Here is a 22,958-nt window from a genome sequence, read left to right on the forward strand (position 1 = left end):
CTGGGAGCCACTCTAGGTTCAAGTCTCTTGCCAACCCTAAGGTGGCTCCCTTAACTAAGAATTGTGCTTCCGTGCTCCCATATCCAAACTTCCTTTATCTCAATCATCCTGTTTCCCCAAGTTCCCCCTCCTCCCCTTCTCACTTGTCTCTTCACATCTACCCTTACCCCACCCCCAAGATCCCAATTTTCTCCCGGGCAATTTTGTCTACTTCCCATATCCAAGAGGATAACTATATGTTTTTCCTTGGGTTCACCTTCTTATTTAGCTTCTTTAGGTTCACCAATAGTAGACTGCGTGAGCCTTATTTATGGCTAGAAACCAATTATGAGTGAGTACATCCCATGTTCATCTTTTTGGGTTTGGGTTACCTCACTCAGGATAGTGTTTTCTATTTCCATCCATTTGCATGCAAAATTCGAGAAGTCATTGTTTTTTACCGCAGCGTAGTACTCTAATGTGTATATATTCCACACTTTCTTCATCCATTCTTCCATTGAAGGACATCTAGGTTGTTTCCAGGTTCTGGCTATTACAAATAATACTGCTATGAACATAGTTGAACAAATGCTTTTGTCATATGATAGGGCATCTCTTGGGTATATTCCCAAGAGTGGTATTGCTGGGTCTAGGAGTAGGTTGATCCCGAATTTCCTGAGAAACAGAAACACTGATTTCCGAAGTGGTTGCACAAGATTGCATTCCCACCAGCAATGGATGAGGGTACCCCTTCCTCCACAGCCTCTCCAGCAAAGGCTATCATTGGTGTTTTTGATTTTAGCCATTCTTACAGGTGTACGATGATATCTCAAAGTTGTTTTGATTTGCTTTTCCCTGATTGCTAAGGAGGTTGAGCATGACCTTAAGTGTCTTTTGGCCATTTGAACTTCTTCTGTTGAAAATTCTCTGTTCAGTTCAGTGCCCCATTTTTTAACTGGGTTAATTAGCATTTTTAAGTCTAGTTTCTTGAGTTCTCTATATATTTTGGCGATCAGACCTTTGTCTGTTGCGGGGTTGGTGAAGATCTTCTCCCAGTCAGTAGGTTGCCTTTTTGTCTTGGTGACAGTGTCCTTTGCTTTACAGAAGCTTCTCAGTTTTAGTTGGTCCCATTTATTCAATGTTGCCCTTAATGTCTGTGCTGCTGGGGTTATACCTAGGAAGCGATCCCCTGTGCCCATATGTTGTAGGGTACTTCCCACTTTCTCTTCTATCAGGTTCAATGTGTTTGGACTGATATTGAGGTCTTTAATCCATTTGGATTTGAGTTTTGTGCATGGTGATTGATATGGGTCCATTTTCATTCTTCTACAGATTGACATCCAGTTATGCCAGCACCATTTGTTGAAGATGCTTTCTTTCTTCCATTGTATACTTTTAGCTCCTTTATCGAAAATGAGGTGTTCATAGGTTTGTGGGTTAAAAGCCGGGTCTTCTATACGATTCCATTGGTCGACTTCTCTGTTTTTATGCCAGTACCACACTCTTTTCATCACTGTAGCTCTGTAATAGAGTTTGAAGTCAGGGATGGTAATGCCTCCAGAAGATCCTTTATTGTATAGGATTATAGTCTTCTCTTATACAGTCTTCCTGTGATGACTCTTATTCGATTCCAGAGACATGATCCCCAGGTATAGTTCTCTTAAAATCCCAAGCAAAATAATAATAATAATAATAAGTATGTGGTACAATACTATAAAGATAAGGGACTCAGCAGAGGTTTTGGAATTCACACATTCTCTACAAGCATACAAGCATTCTTCTAGGCAAACCCACAGCATCCAGCAGGGGGTGCCTGCCTTGTATAGAATGGTGAATTGTGTTTAACAGAGGGAAAATTCCTAGAATTGCAACTTAAAGAGATTACAAACTAAAGACGGTCTTGGTGGTGACAGATTGAGGATTTTTGCTAATGCATAGGTGTAGAACTCTTTTGGAGACTGAAGCCATACAATTCATCTTTTGTGAACTATCAAAACAGGGTAAGTCTTCCACTAGTTTAGGAATACTGAGCTACACCCTCTTTTCAGCTGTCCTCCATCCTGTACCCTGAAGGCAAATTTATGTTGTTGTCTGACCTAGGACACTCCACTCAATCAGGAGTCTGATTCTTTCTGTAAGCGTAAGCTGTTAATTCTTACTTCCCCCTGTAATTTCTTTATTTCCTATCCTGAGTAAGAAAAGTGTTGGTGCTTTTTTTCCCAAATAAATTAAGTAATGTCACGCTGAGTGCACCAAACTGAACCTCAGTGCATTGATCTTTCTTTTGTCATTTGTGTTTTCTAAATTAACTTTTAAAAGATTCTCCTGGGTCTTCATAGGATACACTTTACTAATAGCACACACACCCAAATATGTACAGAGACAGAGAGAGAGAGAGAGAGAGAGAGAGAGAGAGAGAGAGAGAGAGAGAGATACACATGCATTTGGGCTTTTGAAAGACAACACAGAATTATTTAAAAACAGGGTCAAAATAAATTAATAAAGACTGAGCTCTATGTTACTAATAAGCAATTATGAAACTATTATTTTATAAAATTTGAAAGCTTAAAGCAGCTCCTGTTGTAAGAGATAATTAATCACTTCTTTTTAAAATGTATGGATTTAAAATACTTTAAAAATCCTATTTCATTAATGTGATTACCATTCAAAATTAAGTTATGGAGAGTATCTCAATTTGTTGCTCATAGGATATGATCTTTCTTCATTTTAAATCACATTATACCCAGGAAAGCTTCAAACTATCAGGTTACCTTGTTTGTCAGATTGCTAGATTAATCCCCTAATTCCCTGAAATATCTATTACAATTTTCTAAAGAATTGACTGTAATGAATTAGAAAGCTAATCTCAACAATTTATCACTCAAATGAGGTCATCACACTTAGCAGAATGTTCAAGACTTCAGCCCATTACCAACATTTTCTTTATGTACATAAAATAAATGTATGAAGCCATATAAGGATATAAACTTATATTGTCTTGTAATTTAATAAATTGAGCTATACTAAAGTACTACTGTATGGCCAAATAGGAATGACTTCCTTGTCTGTTAAAGTTGATATGTGGACTCTTCTGTTGTTCACAAAGAGCCTCATAAGCTGACAAAACACAAGTTATAAATTTTAAAATACTTCCAAGAAAAATGTAAAGACAGTTTAAACACAATCTTTTTTTAAAATCGTGGTTATATTTCTGTCAAATAGCAACAATATTAAGTCTTTATATGTATATATGTATACATAAGCATATATATTTTAACGTAATACTGTTATACTTAGCTGAAATTCATTGAACATTTAAATGTTACTGGTATTTTTAACGTATATATTTACCTGGAGTTATTTTGTCATTGAGGCATTAACAAAGAAATCCAGGAGCCTGGATTATCAATTGCAAGTATTTAACTGAAAATTCGCAATGAGCAAAAAATTAGTAAATATGAAAAATATGACTAATCCTTGTTTAACCCCAAATAATAGACTTTGATCCCAGTATTCTAGGAATCAAATATTAATTTGCATTGAGCTTACACATTAGTTTTGTGCTTCTCTTCTGTTGGACCTTTTATTTCTCATGCAGTTTCTGGTGACTTTATTTTTAATATCTAAATAGACAGCCTTCCAAGACTTTCCCTTATCAAGTAAATGCTTAGACAACTGTGTTCAGCATACTACACAGGTTATAGGACACTATTCAGGAGCAGGGAAGACTGAATTCTTGATGATACATCAGGACATAGAAGAATCTGAGGGACAAGGGAGAAAGTAGATATGCCCCCCAAAGGTATAGTAGTCTGCTTTTGTTACATTTGAGACAACAGTGTTTATAAACAAAAGAGGGTGAGTTGTCCTGAGATGAAAGGAGGATCTTGGGTACAATTTTAGCAGGGATCCTTGTTGGGTTAAAAAAAAGGACAATATCTTGTTGACTGTGGTAGGCATACAAATAAAGGTAAGTGACAAGATGCACAAAAATTATATATACACAAGTAAACCAGAAAAAAATGATGAATGCAAATAAGACTGTTAGATTTATTGCTGTAAAATTCATTGATAATAATTTTCTTTTACTGAGAATAGATTTTTACCATATAATGTGCCTGATCATGATTTCGATATATCCTCTATGCTTCCCAGTTTCACGCTTCCTTCCCTCCCATCCAAAACCACCTCCTTTCTCACTGTCATTAGAAAACAAACAGGTGAGACTGCAGCTGTAGAGAGAGGACCAAGGGGTGGGAGAGCAGTTACCCAAGTGGACATCCCAGTTCTAGGCCCTAAGTCCCAGGCCAAAACCCAGGGCCCCTCCCTCACCTAGCCAGCAGGAAAGCTTCTTTCAGGTAGGTTGCTTCAACCCCACCTTATCAATATGATCTAGTAAGGTAAAAGTCCCACTCTGCCTCCAAATCCATCCATCCCCTATGACCTCAGACTATCTCTGACATATAGACTGTCCCTTCACAAAAAGAGATTGCTACGGACCAAACCCTTTAAGGAGCAGTGATGCAAACATAATCAATAAAATACTGGTAAACAAAATCTAAGAACACAATCAAAAATAATTATCTGTGATTAAGTCATTTTCATCCCAGAGATGTATGGATGGTTCAACATATGAATATCTATCAATGTAATTCACCATTTAAATAAACTGACAAAAACCCATATATTATCTCATTAGATGGTGCAAAAGCATTCAACAAAATCCAGCACCCATTTATGATAAAGGTCTTGGATACAACAGGAATACAAGGAGTATATCTAAACATATTAAAAGCAATGTACAGCAAACTGACAGCCAGCATCAAATTAAATGAAGAGAAATTCAGAGCAATTTCACTAAAATCAGGGATAAGACAAGGCTGTCCACTCTCTCCATATCTTTTCAACATAGAACCTGAAGTTCTAATAAAAAGGAGATCAAGGGGATGCAAGTTGGAAAGGACAAAGTCAAACTTTTGCTATTTGCAGATGATATGATAGTATATGTATGTGACTCCCAAAAATGCTATGAGAGAAATCCTACAGATGATTAACAACTTCAGTAATGTGACAGAATACAACAAGATCAACTCAAAAAAAAATCACTTGTCCTCCTCTATACAAATAATAACATGGAAAGAAATCAGAGAAATATTACCTTTTACAATAACCACAAATAGCATAAATTATATTGGGGTAATGATGTGGGATTCCCCTCTGTATGCTGTGAATATCATTGGTTAATAATAAAAAAAAAAAAACTGCTTTGAGCCTATAGCAGAGTAGGGCTGAGCAGAGCTAGGTGGAAAAAACTAAACTGAATGCTGGGAAAAGGAAGGCAGAATAAAAAGAAGCCAGACAGCCCCACCAGAGACAGATGCCAGTCAGAATCTTGCCAATAAGCCAAGTCACGTGCCGATACACAGATTACTAAAAATGGGTTAGCCAATAAGAAGTTAGAGCTAATGGACCTAGCAGTGATTTAATTAATACAAATGCTGTGTTTTTATTTTGGTTCTGGGTGGCCAGGATGAACAAGAGGCCTCTGTACAACAGGGTAACACTAACCAAAGAAGTGAAAGACCTGTATGACAAGAACTTTAAGTCACTAAGAAAAAAATTGAATAATATATTATAAAATGGAAAGATCTCCCATGTCTTTAGATAGATAGGATCAATATAATAAAGTGCCAATTCAATGTAATACCCATCAAAATCCCAACATAAGTTTTCACAGACCTCAAAAGAACAATATTCAACTTTATGTGGAAAATCAAAAAAAAAATCAGGCTAGCAAGAACAATTCTGTAAAATAAAGGAACTTTTAGAGGCATCACCATCTCTGCCATCAAGTTCTATTATAGAAGTACATAATGCAAACATCTGGATATTGGTATAAAATCAGACAGTTGAAACAATGGAACCAAATCAAAGACCCTGGTATTAATCCACACACCTATGAACATTTGATTTTTGACAAAGAAGCTAAAATTATACATGGAAAAAAAGAAAACATCTTCAACAAATGGTGTTTGTCATAACTGTATGTCTACATGTAGAAGAATACAAATAGATTCATATCTATCCCCATGCACAAAACTCAAGTACAAATGGATCAAAGACCACTTGAACCTCATGAACCTCATAAAAGAGAAAGTAGGAAGTAGTCTTGAATGCATGGGCTTAGGAGATGGCTTTCGAAATATAATACCAGTAGCACAGACACTAAGAGCAACTATAAATAAATGGAACATTCTGAAACTGAGAAGTTTCTGCAAGGCAAAGGACACAGTCACTAAGACAAATCTGTAACTATTTGAATGGGAAAAGATCTTCACCAACAGCACAGCACATCAGACAAAGAACTGATCTCCAAAATATGCAAAGAGCTCAAGAAGCTACACTTCAATATACCAAATAATTCACTGGGATACGTAAGTAAAATTTCAATTTAAAAACAAGGAAAACAATCAGGCTTCTAAGGGATTACAATATAATATCCCATAGCATAATAATGTACCATGTACGTTGTAACATATTATAATAATATAGTACCTTAGTATAATATACAAAACAAAACAAACACAGGTGAATAGGACCAGATGGGATGGAAGCCACCAAGGAAACAAAGCATTCTGAATGCAATAGGACTGATGCCCATGTGAATTCAGAGACTGAGGCGGCATGCCCATGATCTGCAAGAGTGTACAATAGATAGAATTCTGGAGTTGAAGGCAGAAGTGGATACATGTCTTCTCCCCAACGCAGATTTAACACCATATCGATAACTACTTGCAAATAAAACTTTGCACTAAGGAAATCCCACTAGGAAAACAATCTACTTAAGGGTAAACTGCATACATAGCACTATACAGCCAAAAAAACCAAACACAGGTAAATAGGACTGATGCCACACCACAAATACTTTTACTCTATTTCATGCTAATAGTTTTGATTTTTTGCCTCAATCATGAGATGTCATTTAAAATCTTATGTAAAGTATAATCCTCTAGATTTTATATCTATTTTAGACATTAATATTGTCTTCTTACATGGATTTCCATGATTTTCTTCAAATACAATTTTTCATTGTGTAAGAATCCTTTTAAATCTCCTCTAATTTTCTTTCATTTTTGATAATATTACCTTTCATGGTTCTGGGATGTAGTCTACTAAGAATGATTGACAGAGATTTTTGCTGAGACCTTCATTAGAAGGACATGCCACCTTTCCTAAAGTTTCTGGTTATTCAATGATATAGTATTTCTTCAGCTGTGTTCAAGAAGACTATATTCTGCTTTGCTTTTTGTTTTCAGAAGTCTAGTTGTTATGAACTTTGGTGTAGATTGCTTTGGAAAAATTCTGTTCAAAAAACAGTCAAGTTACTGAATGTGCATAGCTTGCTCATTCACAAAATTTTAGGTCTTCATCATATTTTGCCCCACACTTTGTAGCTTGTATTTGTGTTAACTTGTGATACTCTGGTAGTCGATTGGAATGTTAGACCATTCATTTGGCCTCCTGTGATATTTTAGTCACAGAACGGAGCACAAGAAAGGAATGGGTTCCTCCAATTTTGAAGAAAACTTTTATTTTTTTTAATTTCAAATATTGTAGTGTGCACATATTTTAAAACCTTTAAGCCAAAAGTTACCCTAGACTTTAAAACCCAGTGGTGTATTTTAAACCATGTTATAAGTGAGCAAATGTATCTGTAACTAATCTGATAGACTCTCATAATCACATTCAGAGATTATTTTTTCACAATGTTCCCAGCTGTAGTCCAGTAAATTTGAGCCATATCATAGAAGAATGGGACACACAGATGCCAATGTAAATAATCCTTAATTAAATATACTAATAGAATGTAAATATCTCTTTAAACAAAATGCTGTTTTAAAGCATTATAGAAAGAAATTGTGAAGCTTTTAACTGAGTATATGCAGGGTTCCATTTATACTGGTCATTCATCTTTTTTTTTTCTGGTTACAACTTTCTTTATTTTTAATGTTTTTATATTTTCAAATAATTTTTATTTGTTTTATTTTGAGATTATAATATAATTACATCAACTCTTCCTCACCTTATCTCCATTGAATCCCTCCCATAAAACCCTCATTGCTCTATGCACATCCATGATCTCATTTTATTAATTGTTATCGCATGTATATATGCATACACACAAATATATGTATATACTCCTAAATATAACCCGCTCTGTCTAGGTATAATGTTCGATGTATGTGTTTCTAGGGCTGAGCATTGGTATTGGATAACCAGTTGATGTCCTCTTCCCTGGGGAAGACCATTTCTCCAAACCCTTGTCTGTCATTCATCTTAAAGCTTAATCAACACTTTTGAAAGTTTTGAATCCAAGTAACAGTTTTTACTACAGCACCAAAATGATGAAGAATTTTGTTGAAATGGATTATTTACCTGCTGTTGCTGATTTTTTACAAAGCTTATCTATGCCAAGAACTTCTGTAACAGGATGAAAATACCCAATAATGCATATGAAGACCTTTTGCAGTAGTGGTGCTCTCTTAGATTTCCTTAAGCCCTTCATCTCCATCTCAATGTTAAGTTAGTTTATTGCAAGAAATTGCTGTTTTATTGTAGAATTTTATGTGCAGTTTCCCAAGACTATTTATTTATTGCGATGTGTCATTGGCCCTTCCATATCGTCAACAAAATGCTTACACTTTGAAGTACAAACTGTACATTTTATTCCTTACAAAATGAATCTATCAACCACATTAATTATTGTATGGTCAGGAAGCAAAGTTGCTTTTCCTCTTATTTTTTTTTTTTACCATTTTTACATTCAAACGTGATGGCTTCTATCTTTAGATCACTGTTATTGTGTTTATTATATTTAGTCATGATTGAGAAAATAACAGTTTGAGCTGGCATATAATATGTTATACTTTTTCCTCTTAATCTGATTGAGAAATGATTTCCTTGCAGTTTTATAGCTATTTTTATTTATAATTCTAAAGACTTCAATATATAAAACATCTCACATGGAAGTAGGAAATAAAACATCACAACATTTATATGCATTGTTCCATATATTTTTTTTTAGTATATAGTGGGAATTTGTAGTCTTGATTTTCAGGTAGAATTGGTATGTCAGTGACCCTGAGATTATTGTTTTTTTGTTGATATTAAGTGCACCCTTTCTTTGTGGTCTAAGAGTTCAGAGCTATGGTAAATAGGAGGTAGGAATTTGATTCAATATTGCAGAGGACAGTTTTTCATTTAGTGTACCTTCACCTTTCATATTAATTATTAAGCTCTGTTGTTTAGTAATTTTTACATTTATAGCATAAATTCCCAGCACCATTCTAAAGAGAATTCATGATCAAAACATAAAATCTAGCCTGTGTGGTTATTAGGTAACTACATTGTTATATATACCAGAATGTATTTCCTACCATTTCCTCTGTTTCTATCAGAGAACTCATGGCTCAGCAATCATTTTCAGTTAGGTAGCCTTAATTATAAACACAATGTCTTAAAATTGACGCAGTAAATACAGGAGAATATTGAGTCTATAATGAACATGAGATTGTAATATCTGGCCTGAGGGAACTATTTTCAATTTTACCTTACCTGAGAGAAAACTTTATCTGAATCATTTTTGTGTGAGAGAGCAATTGCTATTCTTAGTTTTTCTGTAATTTAACTCTGAAGTGAGTTTACACTGATATAAATATGAGATTCCCAAATAAATCCAGGATTCACAAAACAGAAAGGAAATTCCTTCTCAAGGCAAGAGACTTGACTCTAGAGGGGCTTGCAGGTGTAGGGAGATGTCCCCAGATAGTACCTTGGGCAACTGAGGAGAGGGAACCTGAAATGACCCTCCCCTATAGCCATACTGATGAATATCTTGCATATCACCTTAGAACTGTCATCTGGCGATGGATTGAGATAGAGACAGAGACCCAAATTGGAGCACCGGACTGAGCTCTTAAGATCCAAATGAGGAGCAGAAAGAGGGAGAACATGAGCAAGGAAGTCAGGACCAGGAGGGGTGCACCCACCCACTGCGACAGTGGAACTGATCTATTGGGAGCTCAACAAGGCCAGCTGGACTGGGACTGAATAAGCATGGGATGAAACCGAACTTTCTGAACATGGAGGGCAATGAAGGCTGATGAAAAGCCAAGGACAATGGCACTAGGTTTCGATCCTAATACATGAACTGGCTTTGTGGGAGCCTAGCCTGTTTGGATGCTCACCCTCCTGGACCTGGATAGAAGTGGGAGGACCTTGGACTTCCCGCAGGGCAGGGAATCTGGACTGCTCTTCATTCTCTCTCGAGAGGGAGAGGGAATGGCGTTGGGGGAGGGGGAGGGGAGTGGGGGGGAGGAACAATGTGTTGCAGGAGGGGGAGGGAAATGGGAAATGGGGAGGAGGCGGAAATTTTTTTTCACCAACTAAAAAAAATAAAAAAATGAAGTTCTTTAAGATTCATGTAACAACAACAATAAAAAAAGACAAGAGAATACACCTAGTTAGACCTTAATTCAGAGTAGGATTTAAACATAATACTTACATTTCACATAAAATATTATCAAAATAAAGTGATTATTATAAACAGAGAAAAAACCCAGAACAGTTTTCTACCTAACCTCTAGTAAGGACCATTATTGACCACAGGAGGAGGGGTAAATATGAGCTGCTACTGATAAAATACATTCAGGATAACTTATGAACCAGTGAATTATTTTCCTACAGGTGATTTTACTTATTCATTTTTCAGGTGAGGGGGTCAGGTGGAATGAGAATAAACAAGTAAAACGTCAGTCTTCATTTATGAGAATTCTTGTTCTAGTTTTCCTGCAAATGAATAATATGCATAGCAATTTTATTTATACATTTTTCCATTTGTAAACTTTTTTCTTGTTTTTTTTTTTTTTTGAGACAGGGTTTCTCTGTGGTTTTTGAGCCTGTCCTGGAACTAGCTCTTGTAGACCAGGCTGGTCTTGAACTCAGAGAGATCCGCCTGCCTCTGCCTCCCGAGTGCTGGGATTAAAGGTGTGCACAACCACTGCCAGCCCATTTGTAAACTTTTATTCCACTTACGTGAACTTTAATACATGAGTTCTTAACAATTATGTCTGGATTGTTCGTGAAAATTTCATAAGACACTAAAACAAAGCTATCCATCATCTCAAGTTATTTGCTTGTTAACTACTCTTACAGCTGGTGCTTTTAGGCAAGTATCAAAAAGGATAAAAAAAAGCAAAAGCAAAGCAAAACAAAGTATTCTCAAGGAAGTCAAATACATGAGATTTTGTTTATTTCTGTGCCTGATAAACATAGAGCAATGCACACCACGCAATTCATTTTTATTGCATCTTTACTTTTGCAGTTGCTCTTAGACATTGAGAACATATAAATACAAACAAATTGTGAGGCAAAAATAATGAAAGAAAACATCAGATCCATGGAATGTTTGTTTCTACCACAGCCTCACAGTGTTGCAGAGTCACAGTAACCACCGTAACTATAGTTAAATCTGAAGCCACCTCTCCTCTTCATTCCCAACAAACAAGTGTGTAAGGCAGTTTTTCTTGCTTAGACGTGGAAGCAGTTTTAATAGGGGCTATTCTGAAGCCATAGTGTACCCAATGTACTGTCCCAAACATATAACTTGTATAGAATTTCGCATCTCCCAATTGCCACCTCAAGTTGAAAGTCAGTAACTCCCTAAAGTTAATTGGATCTTTTCTCCTAATATTAAAACATAGAAACCAATCTGCAGCAATTTTAATCCACAGTTTTTCTGAAGTTATTTCCTCCTCAATATTACACCTACTTTAATTTTAACACTTAGAACATGATATATAAAGGTGATTATAGAGACAAAGTTTACTTGGAATTAATTCTTTGAATGTAGTTCATACAAATTTAGTCCTTACTTGCATATAAGAAGCTTCAAAATATTAATATTCATGACTTCCTAAGATACCATTATAGACTTAGTATTCACTTCATGAGTCATCTCTCAGTTCCCATCTTTAGTGTTTTGGATAGTTTTGAAGAAAAGATGATTTTTTTTTTATTTTGAGGCAAGGTTTCTCTTCATAGCTCTGACTATCCTGGAACTCACTCTGTAGACTCTGCTTGTCCCAAACTCTGAGATTCACCTGTCACTGCTTCCAAAGTGCAGAGATTAAAGTGTGCACCACAATGGCCAGTAAACCAGGCAATTCTAATGAAGTCAATTTTATTTTTTCTTTTCTAGTCCCTAAACTGATGAAGAACTCTCCCACATATCTTTGTGTTCGCATTATTTACTACAGATTTGCAAGATAACAAATGGCACCATTGCTTACAGCAAGAGAAAGCCAAACCTTCAGACAACAATAATCACCCCTTCCTACCATTGGGTAGTCCCAGTAGAACAGTGGTGACTACCCAAATAATGGAATGTAAAAAACTAAAAGATGTCAGTTAATGCTATACCTGTATTCTCATCATTCCCAAAGTATTTGTTAAGGGTTGAATTTTACAGCTGGGTTTTGGAAATTACAATAAGGTCACCATATTAGTTATTATTCTCTAAGAATTTGCTTTTTACTATAAATATCTATATTTATGAAATACAAATATCTATATCTATAAAATACAAGTTAATTGAAACTGTGTTATATAGAATTATGTGGCTATCATGAGATTTTCATGACCATTAAGCATGGTTATGAATTACTTTCATTTTATTTATTGTTAATGTTATTATAGTAAATAAACACTAAAAATCTAACCATGTGCCTAGGGAAAACTAAGTACATGCACTATCATTAGCATCCCCTCTGTCTCCCAAATTCATTTCAGAGGTTGAGTTATTTTAAAATTTTCTGTATAAAATATAGTGACATATATGTGTGATGTCCCACAGTTTATCCTTTCATTGTTCACCTGCAAGTTTCAGAATAGCAATAGTGCAAAAATTGTGAGCTGAAAGTTTTAGACAATAAAACCTGGCAGTTCAGTCAATGGAAGATCCTAACCAGCACTGAGCCTTAGAATGTCAGGTAGATCAGGGCTGGGAAAGGAGAGGGAGGAAAGCAAACTGAGATGCTTCCCTTCATTTTGTTATTCCTCTCTTCTCCCTTGAGAAAGGCTTTACCACATACAGCTACATGGTCTTTATTTTGATTTCTTTCCCCATTCCTATTAATTTAATCACAGTAAGTTGTATAAAACAACACTACTATATAATAGCAAAGCTACTCTTTGTAAATAATCTATTTATCAATTCAATATAATAAAATCTGGTTTAATTATAATCTTGTCTATGTGTATGACTTAATATTGTTATACTTTTGGATAAAAGTGGGTGAAAACATAATTATAATAAATGGCTTTATGTTGTCTTCTGTTATGAACTACCACAAAGAGTGTCAAAATAAACAAACAAAAATAAAAACAAACCAACAACCACAATAAGAAATAATGGAAATAAATAAATGAACATTCCTAAAGGAGGCTGATTTTGAGAAGCAATATTAAGAAAACATGAATTGAAGGGGTTCATAAGTCACTAGTCTCTGAAATTCTTATTTAGTGTGTGTTGAAAATTTTATTTATTTAGAGAATGTTTGAGTGTTTGTATGTGTGTGTGTTCATTGTATGCTTGCTTAATCACATATTTAGGAAAAGGGTCCAGAGGTTTTTGCTGGGATTACATCCTTAATCACTTCAACCTTTTTTTCTTTTTGAAATAGGGTACCTCTCTGAAGCTGAAAATTGCTATCTTTAATAGACTCTCTGACAAGAGTCTTCATGGTATGTGTTTGTTTCTTTCTCTTCCTCTAATGCTGAGACAGATCACAGGTGTGTGCTGCTATGCCCATCTTGTGTGCTTTTGGAATTTCAACTGTTGTCTTCAGAATTGCACAACCAACACTTTACCCACTGAGCAATCTCCCCAACTCTAACCCATAGACATTCTTAGAAGCATTTTTGTCAAATTTTACAGCACTATTCATCAATACATGACCACACTATATGAAATCTAAGGTAACAAAAATTTCTACATATTTGAGATTTGTACTTCACAAGGTGCCTTCGTAGCTATTTCTACCATTGATATCCAGGTTATGATTATCAATCGATGACAATAATAAAAGCTCTCATTAAAAAACTGCAATAATATTGGTTTTAGGTTCTCTTGCATTAATATTTATCTATTAAGAAAAATGAGCTCCAAAGTAAATGCTGGTTTTATTTTTCAATGATCTGTAAGTTCAGTATGATGTCTTTAGCAGTAGGAACTTCTTTCAAGTACTGGATAGTAATTTATAATATTGTCAATAGCAAATAATGCTTGGGGTATTAGAGCCCTGTTTGCAAAAAAATTCATAAGGAGTTAATCCATTAATTGTACTGGTAGCATGTCTTTTTGATGAACTGTTTGTTCTTCTTTATAGGCTAACTTCAACAAAACTTATTAAATGTATTTATGTGTATATATTTTAAGAAAATTTTATAGTAGTAGGCTTTGATGTAGCTTTTTTAAAGGGTTTTTGTTTTGTTTTGTTTTAGAGACACTGTTTCTCTCTCCTGGAACTCGATGTGGGATTCCCCTCTGGATGCTGTGAATAGGTTTTATTACCATAGGTTGATAATGAAGTTGTTTTGGTCTATAGCAAAATAGGCAGAATAGAGCTAGGCAAGAGAACTAAATTGAATGCAGGTAGAAAGAAGGTAGAGTTAGAGAGATGCCATGTAGCTCTCAAAGGAGAAAGACACTGGAACATTATCGGTAGCCACAGCCTCATGGTGATACACAGATCAATGGAAATGGATCCATTTGAGATTTAAAAACTAGGTAGGGATATGTCTAAACTATTGACAAAACAATTGCAATTAATATAATTTCTGTGTGATTATTCAGGTTTGGGTGGCCAGGAAATGACTGAGCAGTCTCCATTTACAGGAACTATCTCTTGTAGACTAGGCTGGCCTTGAACTCCCAGAGATCCACTGCCTCTGCCTCCAGAGTACTGGGATTATAGGCATGCACTACTACCAAAGGGTTTTTAGTGTTAGTCATCTCTCCTGTACTTCTTTTTCTAGCTGTGGTGATATTTTGTTTGTGCTCTAAGAAACAAAACTTGTCTAGACATCAGAGTGCGGTGCTAGCCACTCGTTAGCCATAAAAGCCAGGCAGTCAGGACAGACACCTTTAATCCCAGAATCTAGGAGGAGGTTAAAGGAAGTAATATGGTAGGGCAAAGACAGGAGCTTGGTGCCCTTTGGACTTAAAAATTGATGAAGTAAGAGGTGGCTGTGGCTTTTTCCTCATCTCTCTGATCTTTCAGGATTTTCCCTCCTGATTTCAGGTTTTTATAATTAATATCAATTAGAATTTGTGCTCCGTCTAGCCTTCCCTCTAATCTTCTTCCTCAAGTTATCTCCCTCCCCTCCCCTACACTTTTATATCACTTCTTGTTCTTCCTTAATCCTGATTACCTTTGTCCCCCTTTGTTGGAACACACGTATCTAAAGATTTAAAGCTAAGATCCACAAATGGAAGGAAATGTTTTTCTGAAATCTACATCTAACGTTCTTCAAGTTATTAATGTACCCTAACCCTATTATATTTTTCATCAGCATATTCAATATATATTATTTTATCCAGCAGACCATATTTTCCAGTCACCTTCTATATTTCAATATCATTTCATCTTTCAATAATTGTGGCTCTGTTTGCATCTCAGGTGTGCCTCACTATGGAGTAAGCTTAATACTCAAAGTCATTGGCATGCTGGATTGGATCCCATCTACCTAGATACAGTTGAGTGAACCGAGAGCTATATGGCAGCATTAAAAGTAATTTGATTTGTCAACGCTCCCTTTCCAATATCTTTTCTGCATGTTCTGGTACTATGTACTCTCATAGGACAAAAAGGTGGGGATTTTGCTATCAGACTCTGTTTCTTATACACATCTATATCTCTACCTGTAATCACTAAGGGAAAACAGAAAGACATTTGACAATCACATGTCTATCCCCATTTTCTTGGGATTAAAGCTTTTCTGAGTTGAGAGACGAGAAACTTGTGATCACTCTCAAGTCCAGAAGAAGCTGACAGTCATTTCCAGTTCCAGACAGAAGTGTTTGGTGTCTGGGTCATAAAAATATAATGAACATGGAAAGTGGCACACACATATGTGGAGGTTTCCACAAGAATTTGATCATTAATAGGGCATGCTCTACTGCCTTTAGCCTGATCCATGGCTCTTCTTGTGTAATTCTGTCTGTGCCTTATTCGCTTATGAACATTTGAAACACTGATTTCAACTAAGTGATGGCAGAAGAAATGAAAAATGACAAATTCATCATTTGGTGAGTGGTAGTTCGAAATCTTGTTTCTCCCCAGTCCTCTCTATTACTCCTTTGATGGCTATTTTGTGTGCTCTACCCAGCGTTTATGGCTATAGCGGACAGGGTTGGATAGAGTGTACTTACTTTATCTTATCCAGAATTAGAGCAGGAACTGTCAGCTTTAAAGTGTATATATAACTGAGTTGCGATCTTATATCATGTGGGACTGAAATAGGCGAGTCACAGCTTCAATAGGATTATATATTTTAGGGGAAGCCTGTTTCAGGGCTTTGAACTAAAATGCGTCTTGGACTAATACATCCCCGTGGAGGGGAGCCAACAGCACAGTTTTACTAATGCAGCCAGTGAGTTGTAGCCATGGAACAAAGGACCAGGGCCTAACTCAATCTTAAATAAATTGATACCCAGCATCCAAAGTAGTCCCAGTAAACTCACAGTTTCAAGTTATCCTCTTGACCCTCTGCCTTGGATGTTCTGGTAAAGAACACAATAAATGCAGGAATATTTGTTTGTTAAATTGGAAAAGGACATTTTACAAAAAAAAAAAAATCAGACAGAGCATGAGTTTCACTGTTTTTTGCCAACACGCAGTTTCTTGAGACACCAGATTCCTTCGGATGATATATACCACTAAAAAAGAAATAAAAACTCATAAAAAATTTTATGGTGTGTTATTCTAATGAAGAATGTTTTGTGTATATCGTGATAAATAAAGGCTTTGCTTTGCAAAAGCATTTGAGATCTACATCAGATGCGACTATGTACACTTTTTAAAGGTACAGCCCTGGACACATAAAATAGCACCTATTTACGTTTCAAACATATTCAGGCCGGAGAGATCTGGATGCAGAGATGCCAGCGAATGAACAATGCAAAGGACATTATTGTTGTTGCTGTCGCTTTGTCATTGGGTTTCTGCATGTCTCTGTGGGTCCATGACTTCACAAAATCAAATTGAATTTTGGTTTCTAACAAATCACAGGGAAGAACAAAATCTTTCAACTTCCAAGTTTTAATCCCTGTGTATTTATTTGAGTATTTTTCCCACTAAAAATATCCTTGTGTTTTTCTACAAAATTATTTTACAAAAGCAAAAAAAGTAAAAATTAAATACTGAGTAAAACAAAATTTGATTTCATTTTGTTTAGTTTGCATGTACTTTTTCATCAGATTCTGTAGATAGATCTGTGTGGGGAGAAAAAGGTTGTTTTTTTTTTTTGTTTTGATGCTTATTTCTTTATCCCTCCTACCAAGAACCTTCCAATTGTTATCTTTACAAGTAAAAAGTTTGTCATAGAAAAGAAATCAACTTTCAAAATAAAACATTTATCTGAAATAAAATGTCAAATTATAACTTGCACATGTATTCTCAAATTGAAATATAATGAAGCAATTAAAAGAAGACAATATGATATCTGTTGTTATTTGATTCAAAATCAAGTATTTATTTGTATAACTTGAAGTTCAAATTACCACATCATGCAGTATTTCACATAATAAAATAGTTTGTTACAAAATGAATAATTGGGTGAAAAACATGTGTGGAAGGCATGCATAATGTAGAGGGGAAAACTTGTTTCAAGTAACCAGAGAAATTGTAACTGTAATGATTGCAAATATCTTTAACTTTAAAATTTTTATGCAAGAAATTGAAATGGGAAACTTTCGTTGCATTTATTAAGCTCAACAAATGTTCCAGGTGATTTCTGACAAATATGTAAGGAAGCATTTCACTGAATCAGTAAATCAATAAGAAGAATAGATTTTCCACTTTTGTTTCTGATTCTTTATAATAAAATTAAGCAACTTCCTGCTTCTCTCAGGTGACTGTCAAGATATTTATCTTGAAATTCACCTAAAGAGAAAAACAGCTTAAAAATATAGGTTTACTGCAAACATTGCAAACATTGCTATCCTCTTTGGTTTAAGGATCATGTGTCAGTATAGCTGGAAAAGTAGACACCCCTGGAGGTGATATTTCTACAACAATAGAGAATAAAAAGAAAGCCCCTGTAATGGCCACACACTGTGCGAACTCCTCTTTGTAGAAACATCCACATGTGGATTCCCTGCACAAGAACAGTTGAAGTTACTTGTTAATGTGAACAATCCAGTTCAAATTAGGACTATATAAACTATAGCCATCACAACAGAAAGATAAAATTCTTTTAAAAGTACAATTTCCAAATACCATATCATATATGATTCACCTCAAAGATGCTTATACTAGATTTATCTCTATCATAATTAAAGTATATTTAAGTAATCATCACATATCTTCCTATTTAGTACTCTCCAACAGTGTCAGAGGCTCCCACGAACAGGTACAGCTACATTGATTTCCTGGAGTTATCATGTAGCAGTTTTGCATTTATAATTCCATTAAGTTTTTCTCAGATATAATTGGTGCAGTTTTGAGAGTCTGTGCATCTGTATGTACCCATGATGAAATCACCATAGCTGAATTAGTAAACATGCCGTATATTTCTGAAAGTGCTGTTGGGTCTCTAAGTGTTATGTCATTCTTGGTGGGTCTGTGTTTAAGTATGATCACCAAGTGAAATGGTAAGATTCTTTTTAACATAAGGTAAAGCTCACATCTCTAATGTGAACTTTAATTATTAAAATATGTCACAAAACCCTGTTTCTCTCATAGACTATTTATGTACAATCACGTATCCACCATGAAAAAAATATGGTTTTTCTTCAGATATAAAATAGAAAAAATGTTGAATTGTTGCATGACCTAGAAATTCTACTACTAGATTTATGTCAGATCTGGTCCTCACAGTTTTGCTCACAATATCCAGATTTGTGAAAGTACCCTAAGTCCCCAGTGGGCGAAGAAAATGTAGTTTGTACACACCGTGATTATTCAGGTTTGTAAAATTATAACAGAAATTGGAAGTGTGGATAACTCTTGAGGTCTGTGAAATAAGGCAGCTGAGGTTATGACAACTTACAGTAAAGGAGGCCAGAGATATGCCAAGGATGACAAAGGCAATTGAGGCAGTGTCTGGATGGCACTAAGTGAAGGTGTCTCGGAGTCCTTTCTTAGTGAGATCCCTAACATGCACAGAACGTAACACATGTGGAACATTAATCTCATCCATGATGCTAAAGATCTGCACATCCTGAAAAGGCAAGCAATTCTGTCGAAGGAAAATAATCTCATGTCCACTGTATTAGCTCATTCCCGTGATCAAGAGAGGTGAAATTCTCTGTAGATTGTGCTGACTTCATACAAGTTAAATGGTTGAGACTGAATGTTTTCCTTTACCATGCCAAGAGCAACAGCACAATATTATTAAATATTTGGCAGAGTCAAAATGAAGATGAACGTGTTTCCAGGAGTACATAGAGACAAATGGGGAGAAAAGCACTGTGGGTGCAAAAACAATAAGGAAGGAGTGCATATTTTAGTCTAATTAATATTTTATTATAGTAAGTCACATCCCTGGATGTGTTTGAGAGAACATGCCATAAATCCAATATTTTTTTCTCTGTTTGGAGGCACACAGAATTATGAAATTGAATATTTCATGTAGGGTTAAGACAGCCCCTTGAGGGGGCGGGGTTTGCCTCGGGCAAAGGCCTACAGATAAATGGGTGCAAGGGAGGCGGCTCCTTCCTTTCCTTCCTACCTCCTGTGCCATGCGGGAACTTCGGTTCTATAAGTTTATCATTAAAGTGTAAATATTCTTTAATATCTGCATTGCATTTATTTACGCCAATACATTTGGCGCCCACCCCGTGGGGCTTTGCCGAGACCCGGCCCAAATCGGAGCCACTGCTCCTGGCGGTGGTCTCCCTGGGCGCGTGGAAGCAGCTGAGATTCTGAGTGACTCGATTTTCCCTGCTGCTTGCTAGAGAATCAAACGGGACGGGAGAGCAAGCACTCCCCTGCGTTTTGAAAATGGCAGCGCCTCTGTAACAGCGGGATCAGTCTCTGTTCCCCTCCCACCTCCGCCCACGCTCGGGTCATGTGACAGCGGCCCTGCCAGCCCCTGCATACCGGCATCCCTCTGATTTGTTCACTTTGGAGGCTCTTCTCTCTGTTCCCATTCTGGCCCAATTGCTACTTATCAGTCTGGTGTCTGTTTCAATTTTGTTTTTGAGTCATTTATTTCAGACTTAGGCCACGTGGACTCAAGTGGACTCTTTCACCACCATTGGCAGGAACCGGTCATTACTGGTAAAATAATTTTTTCTTTTATAAATAAAATGTCTGAGAACGTGACAGTTTCAGATTTCAACAGCTTTTTTGAGTATACCATTTGGGAGATTTTACAAGAGGTGTCTATCACCCCACACCTATGGATATTTCTGGGATTCTTAATTTTCCTTAGCACTATTTGGTTTGATAATGGAAAATGATGAAATCTCTTAAGGTAGAGGTTGAACGTTTAAAAACTATTGAGAATGACAACAATCTTCTCAAGAATCAGTTTGAAGTTCTTCAGGAAGAAAACAGATCTTTGTTTAACATGACTCAGTTAACTGAGCAAAACATAGAAAAGATACAGGCTGATGTTAAGGAGAAATTCATTACTATGGAAGAAGGAACAGCTGAATTAGATTGTAAGTTCCAGCAGTCCCTTTCTGTAGGAACTGAAACATTAACTGAGAGAATCAAAACTGCTGAATGTGACAATCAAATTTTGTCTAAAGCTTATGACAGATTGGCGGAAAGATTATCAATACAAGAAGGCACGGTTTATGCCATAAAAATTATATCCAAAGATGACAAGCTATCTCTAATGGACAAATTTCATACTTTAGAATCCTCAATGAAGGCTTTGAAACATAATTCTGGACAGGAGATTCAGACATTACAAAAAGCAATGGTGAATAGAATTGAAAAGATTGAGGAATTTCTAAATTCTGATGAAGAAGAGCAAAGGGTAGAAAGGCAAATTTTAACTACATCTGTGGATAAATCCCTCAGGGACAATTTCCACAAAGCTCTACCTACAGCTCTACATGCCTTTCCAGTAATAACAACAGAAAAGTTGATTGGTTCCAGAAACCCTAGGGTCATCAAGGAAGATACATGGGAGCCTGTCCATATGAATGATCTCAAAGAAATTAAACAGTCCATCATGACTTTTGGGATGCACGCCTCTTTTGTTAAAGAGATGCTAAAATCTTGGTCCACAACAAGCAGAGCAACCCCCTCAGACTGGCTCCAGCTGAGCTCCGCGGTCCTTGAAAATGGACCACAATTAAAATGGAAATGCTTATTCAGGCAAGAGGCTAGACTTTTAGAGCAGCAGGAAAAGGCGAAGGGAATTGACATTTCCCTAGATAAAATTCTAGGTGAAGGGCTCTTTTCCCACCCTCAGGAACGAGCTAATTTGGATGAAAACACACTCTCCATGTGTACTACAGCAGCCTTAAGGGCTTGGGACAGAGTACAAGACCCAGGACAGAGAATGGAATCATTTGTCACAGTTAAACAGGGTCAGAGATAACCCTTTAGTGACTTTTTACAAAGGTTAACTAAGGCTGTACAAATAGGGATATCTGACCCAGAAGCAAGACGTATAATAATTGAGTCTTTGGCTTACGAAAATGCAAATGTGGAATGCAAAAAGATCTTGGGGCCTTTAAAGTTTAGATCAGCGTCCTTGGAAGACGCTGCAGAAAGACATTGGATAATGGAAAAGTATGCTGAACTAAATCAACCAGTTTATTTCAAGGATGTGCTGACCTCACAATGGAAGCCAGGAAATGTGCTGCGTTGGGGAAGGGGTTTTGCTCTTATCTCCACAGGTGAGGAAAAATTATGGATACCATCAAAATTAATAAAGGTTCGGTTTGAAGAAGAGAAGTCACTTCGAAAAGATAAATAACAATTCATTCACAAGGATGACGGGCATTCTGATGGTAAGGATTACAGATAGGTTGGGGGCAGGGTTCTTTTCTTATCTCCACAGGAAAATACTCATCTTCAAAGAATTTAAGGGACCCTGAATATTTAATTACTGATGGATGGAAAATAGTTACGACCCACAGAGTATTAATAATAAAATTCTATATATACTGTAAGTATTGATTTTTTATATCTATTTATATTTTTTATTGAACACTTCTTTATAAATGTGTAGAGCTGGTTTTGGAGTTGGACTATGGCTCAGTCCCTCTTCAATTCCAAGCCTGTTGATAAGAGATATTTCAGAGTTTCTGTCTCAGGTCAGGAGCCATGAAATGGGACAGAATAAGAATAATTTTATATTTGATAAACTTTCTTTGCCTTTCCTCATATCTGTGTCTTTCTCTATATGTCAGTATATGTCCTTGTTGTTAATGTTTAAATTTCCCATAACAAGCAACATATTTTTCTACAGTAATCTTTGAAGTTTCCAGGATGAAAATGGGGCCTCACAACATCAACTCAATCTGGCTTTTATGACATCATGAATTTTTTTTTAATCGCTAATATTAGACCTGTTTTTTGGTACCAACTGCAAGAGACAATTTCGAATGATGCACATTTTTGACAACACTCTGGCCGGACCTTCTCAAAACGCTCAGAGACTAGTTATAATTTTCTTAAGTCAAAGGTTAATTTGGGAATTTTAACATCATTTGCTTTCACAGGGGCCCC

This window comes from Microtus oregoni, unplaced genomic scaffold, assembly GCF_018167655.1.
Source record: "Microtus oregoni isolate MIOR12 unplaced genomic scaffold, Mior012 000024F_ref0000369, whole genome shotgun sequence".
Taxonomy (NCBI): Eukaryota; Metazoa; Chordata; class Mammalia; order Rodentia; family Cricetidae; genus Microtus; species Microtus oregoni.